Source organism: Heloderma suspectum, chromosome 2 (genome assembly GCF_057233095.1).
Source record: "Heloderma suspectum isolate Gila_16-S chromosome 2, 16-S_ref, whole genome shotgun sequence".
NCBI classification, from domain to species: domain Eukaryota; kingdom Metazoa; phylum Chordata; class Lepidosauria; order Squamata; family Helodermatidae; genus Heloderma; species Heloderma suspectum.
In genome coordinates, this window is record NC_139459.1 from 260,927,316 (window position 1) to 260,943,278 (window position 15,963).

Sequence of the window (15,963 nt, forward strand, 5' to 3'; positions counted from 1 at the left end):
TAGGGCAGCAAGATTGTTAACAGGGACTGGCCTGCGAGCTCATATTATGCCAGTACTTTTCCAGCTGCACTGGCTGCCGGTCCATTTCCGGGCCCGATTCAAAGTGCTGGTGTTAACATTCAAAGCCCTTAACGGCTTGGGGCCAGGTTACCTGAAGGATCGCCTCCTCCCATATGTGCCTGCCCGGACCTTAAGATCATCAGCAGCAGCCCTTCTCCGTGAGCCCCTGCCAAAGGAAGTGAACTGGGTGGCTACTAGGAGGAGGGCTTTTTCTGTTGTGGCACCCCGGCTCTGGAATGAGCTCCCTAGTGAGGTTCGCCTGGCGCCTACATTGTACTCCTTTCGGCGCCAGGTGAAGACCTTTTTATTTTCCCAGGCATTTTAGCTTTCTAAATTTTTATCTTTGCTGTTTTAAATCTGTATTTTAAACTCCTGTACTGCTGCTAGGTTTTATTGTGGTTGTATTGTTATATTGTGGTTTTAATGTTCTATATATTTTAAATTGTTTTATTGTGTGTTGTTTGGTTTTAGTTTTTGTGAACCGCCCAGAGAGCTTCGGCTATTGGGCGGTATAGAAATAAATAAATAAATAAATAAATAAACGAGAGGTAGAGATGAGTATCATCTGCAAACTGACGACACTTCAGACCAAACTTTCTGATGACTTCTCCCAGCAATTCCATGTAGATGTTAAAAAGCATGGGGGACAGGATGGAATCTTGTGGCAGCCCATCAGCTAATGGCCATGGGGTGGAACAAAAGTCCCCTAACACCACCTCCTGAGACCACTCCTCCAGGAAAAACTGTGCCTCCCAAGCCCAATCCAGATAAACAATCAAGAAGGATACCATGGTCAATGGTATTGAAAGCTGCTGAGAGGTCCAGAAGAACCAACAGGGTTACACTCCCCACATCCATTCCCTGGCATAAATCATCAACCACGGCTACCAGGGCTGTATTGTACTGGAGTTAATGGAGTAGAGTACACCTTCAGAGATTTATCACTTGCAGCAGAAGTCATGCAATGCCTAATGACCTCCTCAATTTGTTTATGCATTCCCAGCTACTAAAATGTTTTCTCTGAGCTGCCTTTTTGTCAAACTTATTCCTAGAAGACCTTAATGGGCTAAACGGATCAATTTTGTTTGTAGTTATGTTGGAACAACCAAACAATCTGTCATCACTATCCAATAATCATGTAGATATAATGCACTGGCTACTTGCCTGTAAGGAAGAAGTAGTTCCAGTGTCTTCTTTGTGCATAGCCATCGTTTCATTATGTAAGCTTTCAGAAAATTAAGTGTTGGATCCGCACTTAGGGATGCTCTCCATTCTGAAGAAGTGATAGCCCCTTGGGTAGGTGTGGCAATTGGTGGCATTTGTGCATGTCTCCTTCTTCATATGTTGTTATCTTTGTTCGGGATTGGAAGGTGTGATAAGCAATCAGCAATGGTATTCCAGGCACCCAGTCAATACTCCTATGTGGAAAGTCCATCAGTTTAGCAATCCACTTACCAGTTCTTGGCATTGCTCAGCCAAATCCCGAAGTGGTGAATAAACCAGATAAAGATTTCTGATCTAAGCACAAAATGAACTTCCTGCCCCACAGATAGGTTCTGAAGTGTTGCATTGCCACAAAACATGCCAACACTTCTTTTTCAATGACTGAAAACTGTTTTTCAGATTCAGTAAGTGTTCTAGAAGCAAAGGCAATTCTAACTTCTCTTTCATAGTTTAACTGGGTTAAGACTGCACCCAGACCACAGTCAGAAGCATTTGTTGTGAAAATTATTGTTCTGCTGGTATCAAAGGAAGTAGGTACTGGACTCTCTGATAGGGATGTTGCAGGAGTCCAGGGAGAAGGGGGAGTCCGGTGGACTTCCCTACCATCACTTGGCTTCCAGGATTCCAGTTCATGGTCCGCCACACCTGCCCAACTTGGCACACACCTAGTCGGGCAATAGCAGCAGGCCCCGTTGGTCCACCAAGCCACCATTTTGGGTAAAAATGGCAGCTCATTCTTTTATGTAAGGGCCTTTTACACAAATGGTAGCTATAAAGCAGCCATTTACACATGATTGCAGGCATAAATGGACCATTTACAACCGTAATCTTGAGTAAACGGCAGCTTTATGGCCACCATTTGCATAAACGGCCCTTTACGTCAAAGAACAAGCTGCCATTTTTACCCCAAATGGTGGCTCACTGAGGGATTGAGTGGCTGTGCACAGTGCACAGCTCACCAGGTTCCTGTGGACTGCCTGGCGGCTCGCCAGGCACAGCCAGCAGGGATGGGCAGCCAGCAGGGGTCCAGCAACCAGCACGCGAGGCAGAATTGGGTGAGTGTTCATCCCTACTCTCTGATATAGCCAAATGGTTTCTTTGAAAACTGTCTTGGCACTTTCATCCCACTGAAGGCTATATCCTTTCAAAAGAAATTAGTGGACTGAAACGCTGCATTTTCATTCCACTGAAAGACTTCTTAACAGATAATGTAAAAGAGCCACTTCCACAGCAAATGTCACAAACTTGGAATAATACTCACATAGTCCTAAAAAAGACCAAAGTATGTATTCTGGAGTTCTGGTGCTTCTTTTATAGCTTCCACCAAGTCCAACTTAGGTTGTTTGCCATTTGCCAATATTGTGAGTCCTAAATATGATACTGAGTTGGTACTGAGCTGGCACTTTTGTGCACTAATGGTAAGACCATGTCGAAGTTTTCCTAGCAGCTCAGAATAGCATCATATTCTGCAACAGTTTTGCCATATACCAATATGTCATACTGGAAATATGTGACCCCTGATATATCACCAAAATTGCATGCATCATTTGTTAAAATGCTAAAGAAGCAGAAGTCAGTCTCAGTGGCATCCTTTTAAACTGCAACAGTTCTTCCAGGGTGATAAAATCATGTATTTTCAAGAATTCCTAACTAAAGAAATCTAATCATATGCTGAAGAAATATCCAAAGTTGTTGTAATGACTGAGGCTATCTTCAAGGTAAGCAACATTCCATTGATGTTGGGTAAGGGATGACACTCTGCTACTATCTTAGAGTTTACATCTCCCAAATCAATGTGCATGCAAATAAATCCATTTTGTTTTCATATCAAGACAATGGGAAAAACACATTCAGATTAATCAACTGGCTCTACAATGTCAGCATTGCACAACTTCAATAGCTCTTCCTTTAACAGCTGCTATAATATTATAGAGACTTCCTTGATTTTATGTTGTACAGCTACTGCGCTAACTTTCATCTGAATTTTGTGCGTGAAATGCTTGGCAACCTCCAGAGTCTCTGGAGAAAAAATGTGAAACCTGGATTATCATATCTGTATATAGTTAATTTATTTATTTGTAATATAGGGTCCATGCTACTGGAGTCCAAAGTCATGTGGAGGTCTTGTAAAAAGCTCCTTTCAGTTATCATCTCACAAGTTGGCCATTCATATGGAAAAAAGAAAATTTAAAATAATTAGGTCACTGCATACCAAAAAAAATGAGAAATGACAGTTAAAGGTAGCTTAGAGACCATTGTTGCAAAGATGAAAATGGACCTGGACAGCTGGTTGCTCTTCCCTCTGACCCTATGAGGTAAAGACAACATTTTAAATATGAATGTCTTGCCTAGACTAATTTACATCCTGGGGGAACTCCTCACAATTTCTCAAAAATATTTCAAACAAACTGACCAGCCGTTCTTTTCGTTTTTTTAAAGTGAGGTGGTATACGGGCTCCCAACTGGATACTCAAAATTACAACTCTCAGTTGTTCAAGGTGGGTTTAACCCCACCCCCACCTGTGGGTTTACCACAATATATACCTGATCACTCAGGCAAAGTTTTGGCTAAAGGAATCAGACTATTACATACTTCAGTGGGCCAAAACAGAGGTAGCCCTACTATAAAGCTGTGCTGTGCTTGGACAACTTTAAATATCCCACACATATGAGCCAACAGGCAGGCAGGCCTAGAAGGCCCAGAAAACCAGCTCCAATTCAACCTATTTGCATACAATCAGCACACTATTTAGGCAGCCCACACATCTTGATAGCCAATGGAAAAGTGATGTGTAAAACCTGGGCCAGAAAGGGCATCTATTCTCTATCAAAACTATTCACCAAGTAGAATGTGTTCAAGCCCTTTGAACTACTACAAGCCGGCTTTGAATTACATCCTGCAGCAGCCTGGATGTATTTACAACTTAATCTTACTCTTATTGCCAGATTGGGCCCAGATGCATTTGCTGCTGCAGACTCCCCAGACTTGCTCCACTTGACTCAGGCAGTAGCAAACTTGTCTAAGAGCAATGAACACTTGTACTTCTGACACGTCTGCCCTGGATTTAGGCCACCTGAGGCTTTATTGGAAGCAGAAAACCCCCTAAAACCTTCCCATTGGAAAGCAGCCTTGAAATTTGTCGAACTACCTAATGTAGATTTCAGGCTGCAGCTTATACTGCAGACCTTGTGCAGGGCACACTGGACACCAGAGTGATTCAAGTGCCTGAGCATCTCACAGGGATCCCCCACCCACAGCCCAATTTGGTGTATATGCTGTGGAGCTTCCCAATAGTGATGGCCTCCTGGAATGAGGCCTTATCCAGGATCAACATGGTCTTGAAAACCTCATTTAGGATAAAAAAAAAACCAGCTATGCTTTAGTGCAGGGGTGGACAGCCTGTGGCCCACATGCAACTGCTGGCTATGCATTGTGTAGCCCTCACCTACTCCTGACACCCCATCCCACCAGCCCAGCTCATCAGCTAGGCTCTGGGAAAAGGCTGCTGCTATTAGCAGTGCTGGGACAGCAATACAAACCGAGGGTCTACTTAAAGAGCAGAGTATTTAAACTGGCCACATGAGGAGGAGGCATGGAAATTAGAGGCTTGTGTTTTAAAAGTCTAGGGGTATTCCCCCCCCCCTCCCCGAGAGCAGACATATATAGAATTGACCTGTGCTTTGCAATGCCTGTTGCACTGGGACTTACCTCTGAGTAGACACTATAGACCTGAGCTGTGCTTTATAAAGCATTGTGGGAAAATGTCCAAATGAGTAAGAATTACATTTACTGTGGGCAGCTGTCTGGGCTGTTCACAAAACAAAACTTAAAACCATAAAATACAATGATGTAATAAAACAAAATATAAAAACCTTACATTTAAAAGAGAATAGAACCATAATGAAAAGCCAAGATGAAAGCCAGCAGCAGTGAAAAGATCTAAAAGCACAATAACACCATTTTTAAAACTAAAAAGCCTGGGTAAATAAAAAGATCTTCACTTGGTGCTGAAAAGACTAGAGTGTAGCTACCAGGTGAGCCCCTCTGCAGAAGGCATTCCACAGTTAGGCATTTCACAATTAGGGTGCCACGACTGAAAAGGCCCTCTCCATAGTAGCCACGCACCTAACCTCATTTGGCAGGACAAGCGCCTCTGAAGGTGACCTTAGGGTCTGCGCAAATATATATGGAGGGAGAGGATCCCTCAGGTAACTGGGCCTCAAGCTATTTAGGGCTTTGTAGGTTAATAGCAGCACTTTGAATTGGGCCCAGAAATGGACTGGCAACCATACAGATCATCAAGCACTGGCATAATATCATCATAGTGGCCAGTCCCCATTAACAATCTTACTGCCCTATTTTGGACCTGCTGAAGTTTCTGGACCATTCTCAAAGGCAGCTCCTTGTATAACACATTGCAGTAATCCAGACAAGAGGTTATCAAAGCATGGCTAACTGGTCATAGCTGGTACATCACCCTAAGCTGATAAAAAGTGTTCTGTGCCACCAAGTCCACCTCCAGTGACAATGCTGAATCCAAGAGCGCCCCCAAACTACACACCTGATAATTTTGGGGGACTGCAAACTCACTCCAGAACAGGTCGAACACCACTCAGCTGGGCAGATGAACAACCCATTAACGGTATCTCTGTCATGTATGGATTGAGTCTGTTTATTGTTCCTCATCCAATCCACTGCTGCATCCAGGCACTGATTCAGAACACCTGCTGCCTCGCCTGGACTTGATGAAAAGGAGAGATAAATCTGGGTGTCATCTGCTTATTGGTGAAACCTCAGTCCATATCTCCAGATAAGCTCTGCCAACAGTTTCATGTAGATGTTGCACAGCATGGAGGATAAAACAGAGCCCTATAGCACCCCGTGGTGTAACTGTCAAGGAATAGAGCAATCATCCACCAGCACCACCTTCTGGAATCAGCCTTCCAAGTAGGAGTGGTACTTCTAACACCAGCCTTGATGGCCTATCCAGAATACCATGGGCAACAGTATTGAAAGCCGCTGAAAGGTCCAAGGCACTCCCATGTCCCTCTCTTGGCAAAGGTCATTCCACAGGGCAACCAAGGCAGTTTCCATTCCAAAACCAGTCTGAAGCTCAGTTGAAATGGGTATGATTAGTTGCATTCAAGAGTGTCTGGAGCTGGTCACCAACCACCCACTCAAGCACCTTGTCCTGGAAGGGGAAATTGGCAACTGGTCTATAGCTATTAACATTTTCCAGGTTAGGCTTTTTCAGAGTGGCCTAAATACTGCCTCCTTTAAAGCAGCCAGGACTATTCCCTCTTGAGGAACTAACAACCTATGGGCATCCCTTCCCTACTGGATGTAATAAGCCATAAGGTTTAGCTGGATACATTCCTGCTAAATGCGACTTACTGGAAAGTCATGTAGTATGGTTTGGAAATAACCCAATTGTTCACAATTGGATTCAACATCTGTTGACCTTAGCAGCCCATGAATAGATATATAATAGTAAAGTTCCAAAAACAAGGAAATAGCAATTAATATGGGGAAACTTTGTCAAGTTATACACAGTGTAATATACACCCTCTTTGTGGTGGCTTCATAGAATCATAGAACAGTAGGAAGTTCAGTTGGAAGAGGCCTACAAGGCCATCGAGTACAAACCCCTGCTCAATGCAGGAATCCAAGTCAGAGCATCCCTGACAGATGACTGTCCAGCCTCGTCTTGAATGCCTCCAGCGTGGGAGAACCCACCACATCCGTAGGTTCCATTGTCGTATTGCTCTAACAGTCAGGAAGTTTTTCCTGATGTTCAGCTGGAATCTGGCTTCCTGTAACTTGAGCCCATGATTCCATGTCCTGCACTCTGGGATGATGGAGAAGAGAGCCTGGCCTTCCCCTCTGTGACAACCTTTCAAGTTCTTGAAGAGTGCTATCATATCTCCCCGCAGTCTTCTCTTCTCAAGGCTAAACATGCCCAGTTCTTTCAGTCTCTCTTCATAGGGCTTTGTTTCCAGTCCCCTGATCATCTTTGCTGCCCTCCTCTGAACCCTCTCCAGTTTGTCTGCATCCTTCTTAAAATGTGGTGCCCAGAACTGGACACAGTACTCCAGATGAGGCCTAACCAGTGCTGAGTAGAGGGGAACGAGTACTTCCCAGGATTTGGAAGTTATGCTTCTTTTAATGCAGCCCAAAATAGCATTGGCCTTTTTTGCAGCCACATCACATTGTTGGCTCATATTCAGTTTGTGATCTACAACAATTCCAAGATCCTTCTCACTTGTAGTGTTGTTGAGCCACGTATCCCCCATCTTTTAACTGAACATTTGGTTTCTTTTTCCTAGGTGCAGAACTTGGCATTTATCACTACTGAATTTCATTCCGTTGTTTTCTGCCCAGCTGTTTTCTTCACATCTGCAAAGAAACATGCATGATACTAACCATCCTCTTCCCTCTCCTTTCTATTTAAATATTTACAGGACAATCCTTAGTAGAGCCAGGGAGCTGAAGAGAAGCAACAACACAGATCCATAATTTCATCCTCTGCCATGACAAATGGTACCAGCCAGGGTAAACTGAGGGGGAAGGTCCTTTTCTCCCAGCAAAGCGTGGTCACACCAGGAGGGAATTTTCCAATGAAAATTCCAGGCTGATGTAAGAAGGGCCCAGATAGAATTTGGATCCAGTAGATTCAAAGTCAACTTAAACCTGGTCCTGGAATGCCGTTTACAGGCTTATTGCTGTCAATAGCTTTCCGCTTACCTGGGCAAAGGGGAGGCCACCACCATGATGACACCCATAGCAGAGCTTGCCTCCACAAGCAGAGGGCAACAACTACCAGATCCTAGCCCTCTCAAGTTATGAACAGGGAGTTGGCATTATAATGTATCTTTATCTGTAAATATGGAACATTTAGATGGGGGAGGGACTGGGTAGATGTTTGTACTGAATTTTTTTTAAAAGTTTAAAAACAATAAAAAAGCATGAGGGAGAAGACAAACTTGTAGCACCCCTCAGTCAGGACAAATCCCATGGGGCAGGGACAGAACCAACAGAATATATGTTGGCTGAGGGCTGTAATGGTTTACGGTAAATGGAGGAATGAGTCTGAAAGAACCAGAAAAGCTCGCCGAGTGGACAATCATAATATGGGTCTACATATTCAACATTGACCTGGTTCCCACGACATCACAACCCACCATAGCTGATCGTGTTGTGCAAACACGGCACGGTTTCTGCAGGGTGGCTTATTTTTCCATGAACAAGACACCTGAAAATCCATGGATTGTTAGGGTTGTTCATACTCATGCTGGCTTGCTGTTTCATCCGAACCCAGAAGAGCGACTTCATCATCGATTGTCAGGAACAGCAAGAGAGCTGCTCAGCAAGAGCAGTGAAAACCCCCACTGCTCCACACGATTTGGCTAGTGCTGCCACCATCCTCCCTCATCCTTTCAGTGTCCTCCATCCCCATGCTCCTAAAAAGAGAGAAGAAATATGTCCTGAAGAGAATGTCCTGAAAGCTTTCAGAACTTTTTGTTTTAATTTTTATTTTTGATCTTGCGTGGGTTTTAGTACTCTGCTGTGAGATTTGTGCATTTTTTGCCTCTGTTTTACTGTTCTTCCATGAGATTTGTGCAATATTCCCCTGCATGTTACTGCTCTCCCATGAGAGTAGCACAATTTCCCCTTCTGTTTCACTGCCCCACCTTGAAATTTGCACAATTTTCTGCTCAGTGTTAGTGCTTTGCTATGACATTTGTGTAGGTCTCTTGCCACTCTGCTTACATTGAACCACATTTGCCATTTAGATGCCCATACTCCCAGTTCAGAGACATCCTTTTAGAGCTCCTCGCAATCCCTTTTGTTTTAAACACCCTAAATAACCTGAGGTCATCAGCAAACTTTGTCACTTCACTGCTCACTCCTGCTTCCAGATCATTTATGAATAAGCTGAAAAGCATTGGTCCCAATACAGATTCCTGCGAGACCCCGCTGTTTACATCCCTCCATTGGGAGAATTGATCATTTATTCCTACTCTCTGCTTTCTATTCTTGTTACTTGACGTTCTAAAGATTATCTCATGTACAAACATATTTCAGTTCTACAATATACTGTTTGATTATAAACCTTATCTATTTTTAAGTTGGGGGAAGAATAGATGGCATTGCTGAACGAATACTTTATTTATAGGATTTATGTTACATCATACTGACCATTTTTTGAAACCCTGACATATTTCTTTTCTGAAAAGCAACACAAAACTGCATCCAAGGCTGGAAAAATACAAATATTAGATAAACTATACCAGTCTTTTGAGCCTCTGAAGATGCAATTTAAAATTGATTCTACCAAATATAAAGGACAAAAAAAATTGCTAACCACTTATGCTCTAAAGAACATTGCATGATATACAGACCTGAAAACCACAGGTGATTAATAGAACTACTAGGCAGCCTTCATGAATCTTGACATACTAACCTACTTAGAAGGCATTATTGCTGATGTCACTTCTGTCTCCTTGGTAATTCCAACTCATCAGAACTGCAGTATCTAATCATGGTAAGACCACCATTCATTGTTTCTTAGTTGTTGTACGCGACCTTCAGAGGCTCCTGCCATAAAAGTTAGCAAAGAAATATTAAAATAAACACATTTCAGTTTTAAAGAATGGGAATCCAGGCTTTCTTCCTATGAACTAGCTCGTCAGAGCAAGTATAATAATGCAATATCTGTACAAATTGGTATGACTTTCCTTACCCCAATCCAACATACTGCATTTGCATCAGCCAAGTCTGTGCATATGTAACCTTGCAAAGGCAGAAGCAATCGCAAAACATGCTGTTTGGTGTTGTGAGGAAGAGCAGGGCCACACTTGGAATACTGTGTATAGTTCTAGTCACCACACCTAAAAAAGATATTGCAGAGCTGGAAAAAGTGCAGAAAAGGGCAACTAAAATTATCAAGAAGCTGGAACAACTCCCCTATGAGAGAAGTTTACAACAGCTGGGATTGTTTAGCTTGGGAAAAAAAGTGAGTAAGGGGAGACATGATAGAGGTCTACAAAATTATGCATTGTGTGGAGAATGTTGATAGGGAGACATTTTTCTCCCTCTCTCAAAATACTAGGACCTGGGTTTCCCATGAAGTTGATTGGTGAGAGATTCAGGACAGATAAAAGGAAACTCTTCTTCACACAGTGCATAGTTAACTATGGAATTTGCTCCCACAGAATTTGGATAGCATGAAAAGGGGGTTCGACAAATTCCTGGAGGAAAAGGCTATCAATGGCTACTAGTCTTGATGGCTATGTGCTTCCTCCAGTACCAGAGGCAGTGAGCCTATGAACACCAGTTGCTGGGGAACATGGGCGGGAGGGCGCTATTGTGCTCGTGTCCTGCTTGTGGGTTCCTGGTTGACAGCTGTTGGTCACTGTGTGAACAGAATGCTGGACTAGATGGACCCTTGGTCTGATCCAGCATGGCTCTTATGTTAGGTCCCCATTACTCTCTTAAATAGTTGATCAGCAAGAGTGCAGCTTATTTTCCAGCAACGCACATGGATTCCCAGCTGCTGGATCAGCTTCAGAACATATGCAACATTCCTTTCACCAAGGGATATGCATGCGGAACCTTACTTCTGTATGTGAAGCCTTGTTTAATCACAGTGAGAGTAAACAATCACAGTTAAAAATGCAATTCCAAGTCTACACACAAATGGCCATTTGAATCCATAGATTCCTTATAAATGCAATTAGGAGTACACCAAGTTTTTTGAATACAGAAACTCATTTAACTAAGAATAGTAGGCTGCTTATATATTAGCACTTCAAAACTATCTCCAAATGCTCCAACATATGATCTGATGTCAAAACATATACATGCATTCTTTATTAGAGGTATGCACAGACCACGAGATTCAATTTGGACCGTGATTCAGCAAAGTCCAACTCAGTTCAGACTGATTCAAAGGCCACCACATTTAATCTGGACGTCAAACCTGAACCCCAGTTATATCATAGAGGAGCTGTTACAGAAGAAACCTGCAAAGTTTCAGAAAAATAGCTGGGGTGGTTGCGCTAGGTGCCTTTAAAGTTGATTTTGAAGTGGAACATTAAAAAGGGATTCAATCCTCCCATGGTTTTGTGAGCAATTTGTGAGCAAATACATCCTCAAGGTATCCCTAACTACGTAACCTATACAATTTTAAAGAGGTAGGTGTATTTTTTCTGTGCAATTTTTACAGTTTGGTGTTTTTCAAAAGGTGATATGCCTCCCTCCCGCCCCGCCCATCCCATGTTTTGTGGGCAATTGCTGTACTCTTTGTTGTATGACTGCTCTCTCCCCCCACCCCCACAGGTTATGCTTCCCAGCTGCCTGGGACTTATGCATGGCCCCTATTATAAGCTGCAGCCACTTCTAGGCACCACTTTTAGCAGGAAGGTAGTATCCTGACCACGGTGTACCAACAGCCACAGTTAAAAATCACGGGGGAAATTCAACTCAAGTTGTGGGAACTCCGCAGAACTCCACATGTCTGCTTGGGGAGTTGGTGTCGGCAACAGCCACCGAAAAGGCAACAGTAGGTTCAAGTATCTCCCAGTTAATGTAGGCTCTCAAGCCATTTGTAAAAGTCCTGAGCAACCTCTGTGGGGTTGTTCGTGGGTTAAACAATCCCATTAACCCATGGCTTCAGTTAACTGTGTGTGTGTGGGGGGGGGGGGGAATCTTCACAACAACAGAATGAGAAGCACATTAGAGTAATATCTGGATTTTCGTGGAATCAGCCCTGTGTCCCTGATGGAATTTGGTCCATCAGGGACACATGAAGCAAGAAAAGCTAACTGTACCGTACCTTGATAATCCAGTTTTCACAGGTCACACAGTGCTTGAAAGGACCATACTTCTGGGTTGAATGGAGGGAGTAGAACTAATGTCATCAACTGGGCAGGGGCTGCTCAACCAATGAGAGAGGCTTGTTTCCCAGCCCATGTCCAGGCTCCTCTGCTACATTATTATGAATGGAGAGTAACCAATTCACGATTCTCTAGAAACAACCCAATTATCCAGTACAGCATCTTTAGGCTCCCTATGAGAGCATCCCACCCACCCCAATTCTGCCCCATTCCAGCAAACTGTCACGGAGTTATTCCTCTCCCCACCTTTTCCCCAAAGTGCTCACTTTTACCTGAAGTAGCCAAAATCTCTGATTCTCGAGTGCAACATCTGAAGGCTCCCCCTGAGAGCATCCCACCCGACCAATTTCATCCATTTCCAACAAACTGTCACAGAGTTATTCCTCTCCCCCAAAGTGCACACCTTTGCCTGAAGAGGTCAAAATCCCAAATTCTTCAGTGCGGCATCCGAAGGCTCCCCCTGAGAGCACCCCACCCCCATTTCAGCGAACTGTTGCAGAGAGTGATTTACTGTAACATTGGGGAAGCGATTTAATTCAAACATCAGAGAAGTGCACAATCACTGAGGCTAATTACTTCCACTGGCGAAATGAGAGTGCAAGGTGATTCTGAAGGCTCAAAAGAGCACTCTAGCGCTTTGATGTGCTAGAAAGGCAGGTGAATTATGTTGGTTACCTAGGTTACCTAGGCTAGGGGAAAGACACACCCATAGAAACGTCCCAGTCATAAAGTGGAGGGATGGAACACAGCAACTGGACCACAGGGGAGCTGAATTAATGAAAAACAACCAAGTAAAAGTACTCTGTAAAAATGCAGCTTCCATACAGGTAAACTCCAGGGTGGCTGCAGAGTGGCCACATCATGTGTCCCTAATGACTTAAAGCAACAGCAGCATCATATAAAACCTCCCATTTAGATGGGCCCGGGGTTATTTAACCCACAAACAACCCCAAGTTTCCCTGTTCGGACATCATGGAAACAACCCTCGAATACCACATTCCGGGATTGTTAGTCGAAACCAGAAGCAGCTCACACCCTCACAGTTCATGGGTTAATTAACCCAAGATTTACCACACAATACTGCCATTACGTTCAAACAGGGTCACAGTTACAAAATATAATGAAATCACAGGAGCACCCTCTGATAAGTTCCTTCTACATCCCTCGTAGAAGCACTCTGATTGGAAGTAAAAAGGAGAGATCTGGTAAAAGTTATTCCCTGGTTAGGCACTAGAATTGTCACTCACAAAACCACCATCCCCTTCCTTGTAATACCTCTGAGTTCTCTTATCAGGATGTGGAGGGGCAGACTGGCAATCATTCAGGAGTCAAATATAAGTATTTATTTAGCTTAACGATTTTCATTGAGTTGCGTATTAATAAGTAGAACTGTACAGATCAAATACAAATCAACCCTAATCCATAATTGTTAATTACCAATAGTGTTACAGTTATTAGGACGGTGACAATTTCACAGTTCCTTGGCCTTCTGTTGCTGCATTTTGAAAGCTGCTGTCTCTTTATCTTCACCCTCCTTTGCTTTCCCTTATCTTTCCCAACAGCTCCACTTCACTTTGCTGCCTTTTTCTCCTCGGTCGCTCTTCCCTCCTTGGCCTTCTCTGCTGCTTCTCTTCCAACTGCCCAGCTCCAACAGTACCCTTTAAATTAACATTCAATTCTATTTTCTCTTCATTCTATGTCCCTCCCACTTTTCACAGCTCACATAACAATGCCCCTGGATCAGTCTGAGGCATTCCCAACCTTCCAGTCTCCCGCTAACACATAATAGGGCTTCTGATGTTGCCTATATATCATTGTGCAGGATCCCAATGGCACTTTGTAAGAACAATTGCAAACAATAAAGAGTGCAACCCTATGCATGTTTAGACAGAAAAAAAAGTCCTACAGCTCCTAGCTTTCCCCAGCCAGCTATGCAGGCTGGGAAATGCTGGGAGTTATAGGACTTTGTGCATAGGATTGCACCCTAAGGGCACAAGGAAATGGTGTAAGGAACCACACCAAGGCATTACCAAACTCTTGGTAGACTTGGAGGCTCCAAATTGGCTTTACATTCCATAATACATGTCTAGTCATTTGGTGTATAGCACTTAAATACTATTGAATAATGAACATCCTGTCATTTTAGATACTTCTTTCAGGGAGCAATCCTATGGCCGCTAGTCAGCAGCTAGAGAGCCAGAGGACATCTGGTTTTCCAGGAACCGACCTTGGAGCCCACATTCCCAGAGAACTGACCTCCCCCCACCTTCCGTGCTGCCTCACAGGCAGCGTGGAACAGCCCCGCACTCGGGAGAGGAACATGGAGCAGCTAAAATAGGGCATTCCAAGGCGGGGAAGGCAGAAATGCCGGTACGACACATCCTATATGTCATCCAGCAGCCTCTTCCCCCACTTCGCCCTCCCGCAACTAGACAGCCAATATCGGCTGTCTAGCTGAAAATGCAGGGCAGGAGAAGCGTGGAGGGAATGATCCCCTCTGTGCTTCTCCTGCCCTGCACTGGATAGGCAGTTGCCTCTGAATTCGGAGGTGGCCGCCTACTGCACAGGATTGTGCCCTAATATGACTTTGTGAAAATCTGTGTCAACTGTTCCTTCTGATGTATTTCATCAGTCTCAACATATGAAAGTCTACACTTAACCCCAAGAATTTATATCTTCCAAGTTTGCTTTGTTACTATCCATATGTTACACTTACACTCCGAGTAAAAACATACTGGTCCCATATCATGCAACTGCATCACTAAAAAGCATGCACTTCACATTCCCTGCAATGCACACTCCTTCTACATATATGGCTCAACTTCTCACATTTAAAGCAATCCAAGGGAGAAAATATTTGGGGTCTCGCTAGAAATACTTGTAAACCTAAAACCATCCTCCCAAAAAGAACATCATCTTTACAAGAGAAATGAACTACCAGACCTTTCTCTGATAACCAACGTTTTACACACACAATCCTTATCCTCCTTCAATCTTTGGTTAGTATCAGTTTTTGAGATTTCCAAAGGGACCTCAACAATTACTCTTTTTTCCCCCTAGCGCGTGTGTGTGTGTGTGTGTGTGTGTGTATATATATATGAAGCAGCTGATACACCACCTTAATTTCCCCCAGTAAATTATTCCTCAATTCATCAATTGCTCACATCTACTTTCAACCACCTTCCATTCTTCTGCCTCTCACAACATTCCCGTCAATCTTCTTTAGTCAATCAGCCAACTTCTACAGGTGAACCCTCCCACTTTACCATCCCTACAGGGCAAGCTTAATTCAATGCCTTTCATTACCTAAAAAAAGTAACTGAACATGCTGGTTTTATGACCGAGAGATCATTCTTTTGACTCTAAAAACTCACTGCTCCAAATTCTACAGGGATCTCTTCATATTTAAACTGTTTTTTTCAAGCTGGCTTTTCCTTTCCATCATAAAGACCCTTTGGAACGTTCTCCTCAGTCTGCTCCCTCTTCAACTTTGCCCACTAAGAAACAACGTCCAAATTAGTGACTCCCCCGCGACCTTAACCTGAACCTACCACCAGACTAGAGAGCCCTCCCTGCCATTTTGGGCGGCCAGAAGATCCCCGTCACCACAAAATGGTGGCCCGAGTCACGTGAACCCCTTTCCCCGCGCGTGCGCCGGTATGACTTCGCCGCCCCCACCCGTCGGCTCCAGAGAGAAAGATGTTATTAGTAAAACCTACTACTTACACGGTAGCGCGGAAGTAACAGGAGATGAAACGCGCAGGCGCTGGAATCTGGGTC

At 43.8% G+C, this 15,963-nt stretch overlaps 1 long non-coding RNA gene across 16 annotated transcripts; it reads right to left on the reverse strand.

Annotated features, from left to right (window-relative positions):
* Positions 1-3,334: 3,334 nt before the first annotated feature.
* LOC146354469 (uncharacterized) lies at positions 3,335-15,825 on the reverse strand. 16 transcript variants are annotated; one of them, XR_014788414.1, is made up of 7 exons: positions 15,490-15,815; positions 12,587-12,693; positions 10,029-12,274; positions 9,750-9,883; positions 8,467-8,745; positions 5,847-7,681; positions 3,335-3,592 (listed from the first exon to the last, which is right to left on the reverse strand). It is a non-coding gene; the product is annotated as an uncharacterized LOC146354469 (long non-coding RNA). The 16 variants fall into 16 exon arrangements; XR_014788401.1 differs by having other exon boundaries at positions 3,335-7,681; positions 15,490-15,824; XR_014788403.1 differs by having other exon boundaries at positions 3,335-8,745; positions 10,029-10,176; positions 12,123-12,274; positions 15,490-15,820.
* Between the last annotated feature and the right edge of the window lie 138 nt (positions 15,826-15,963).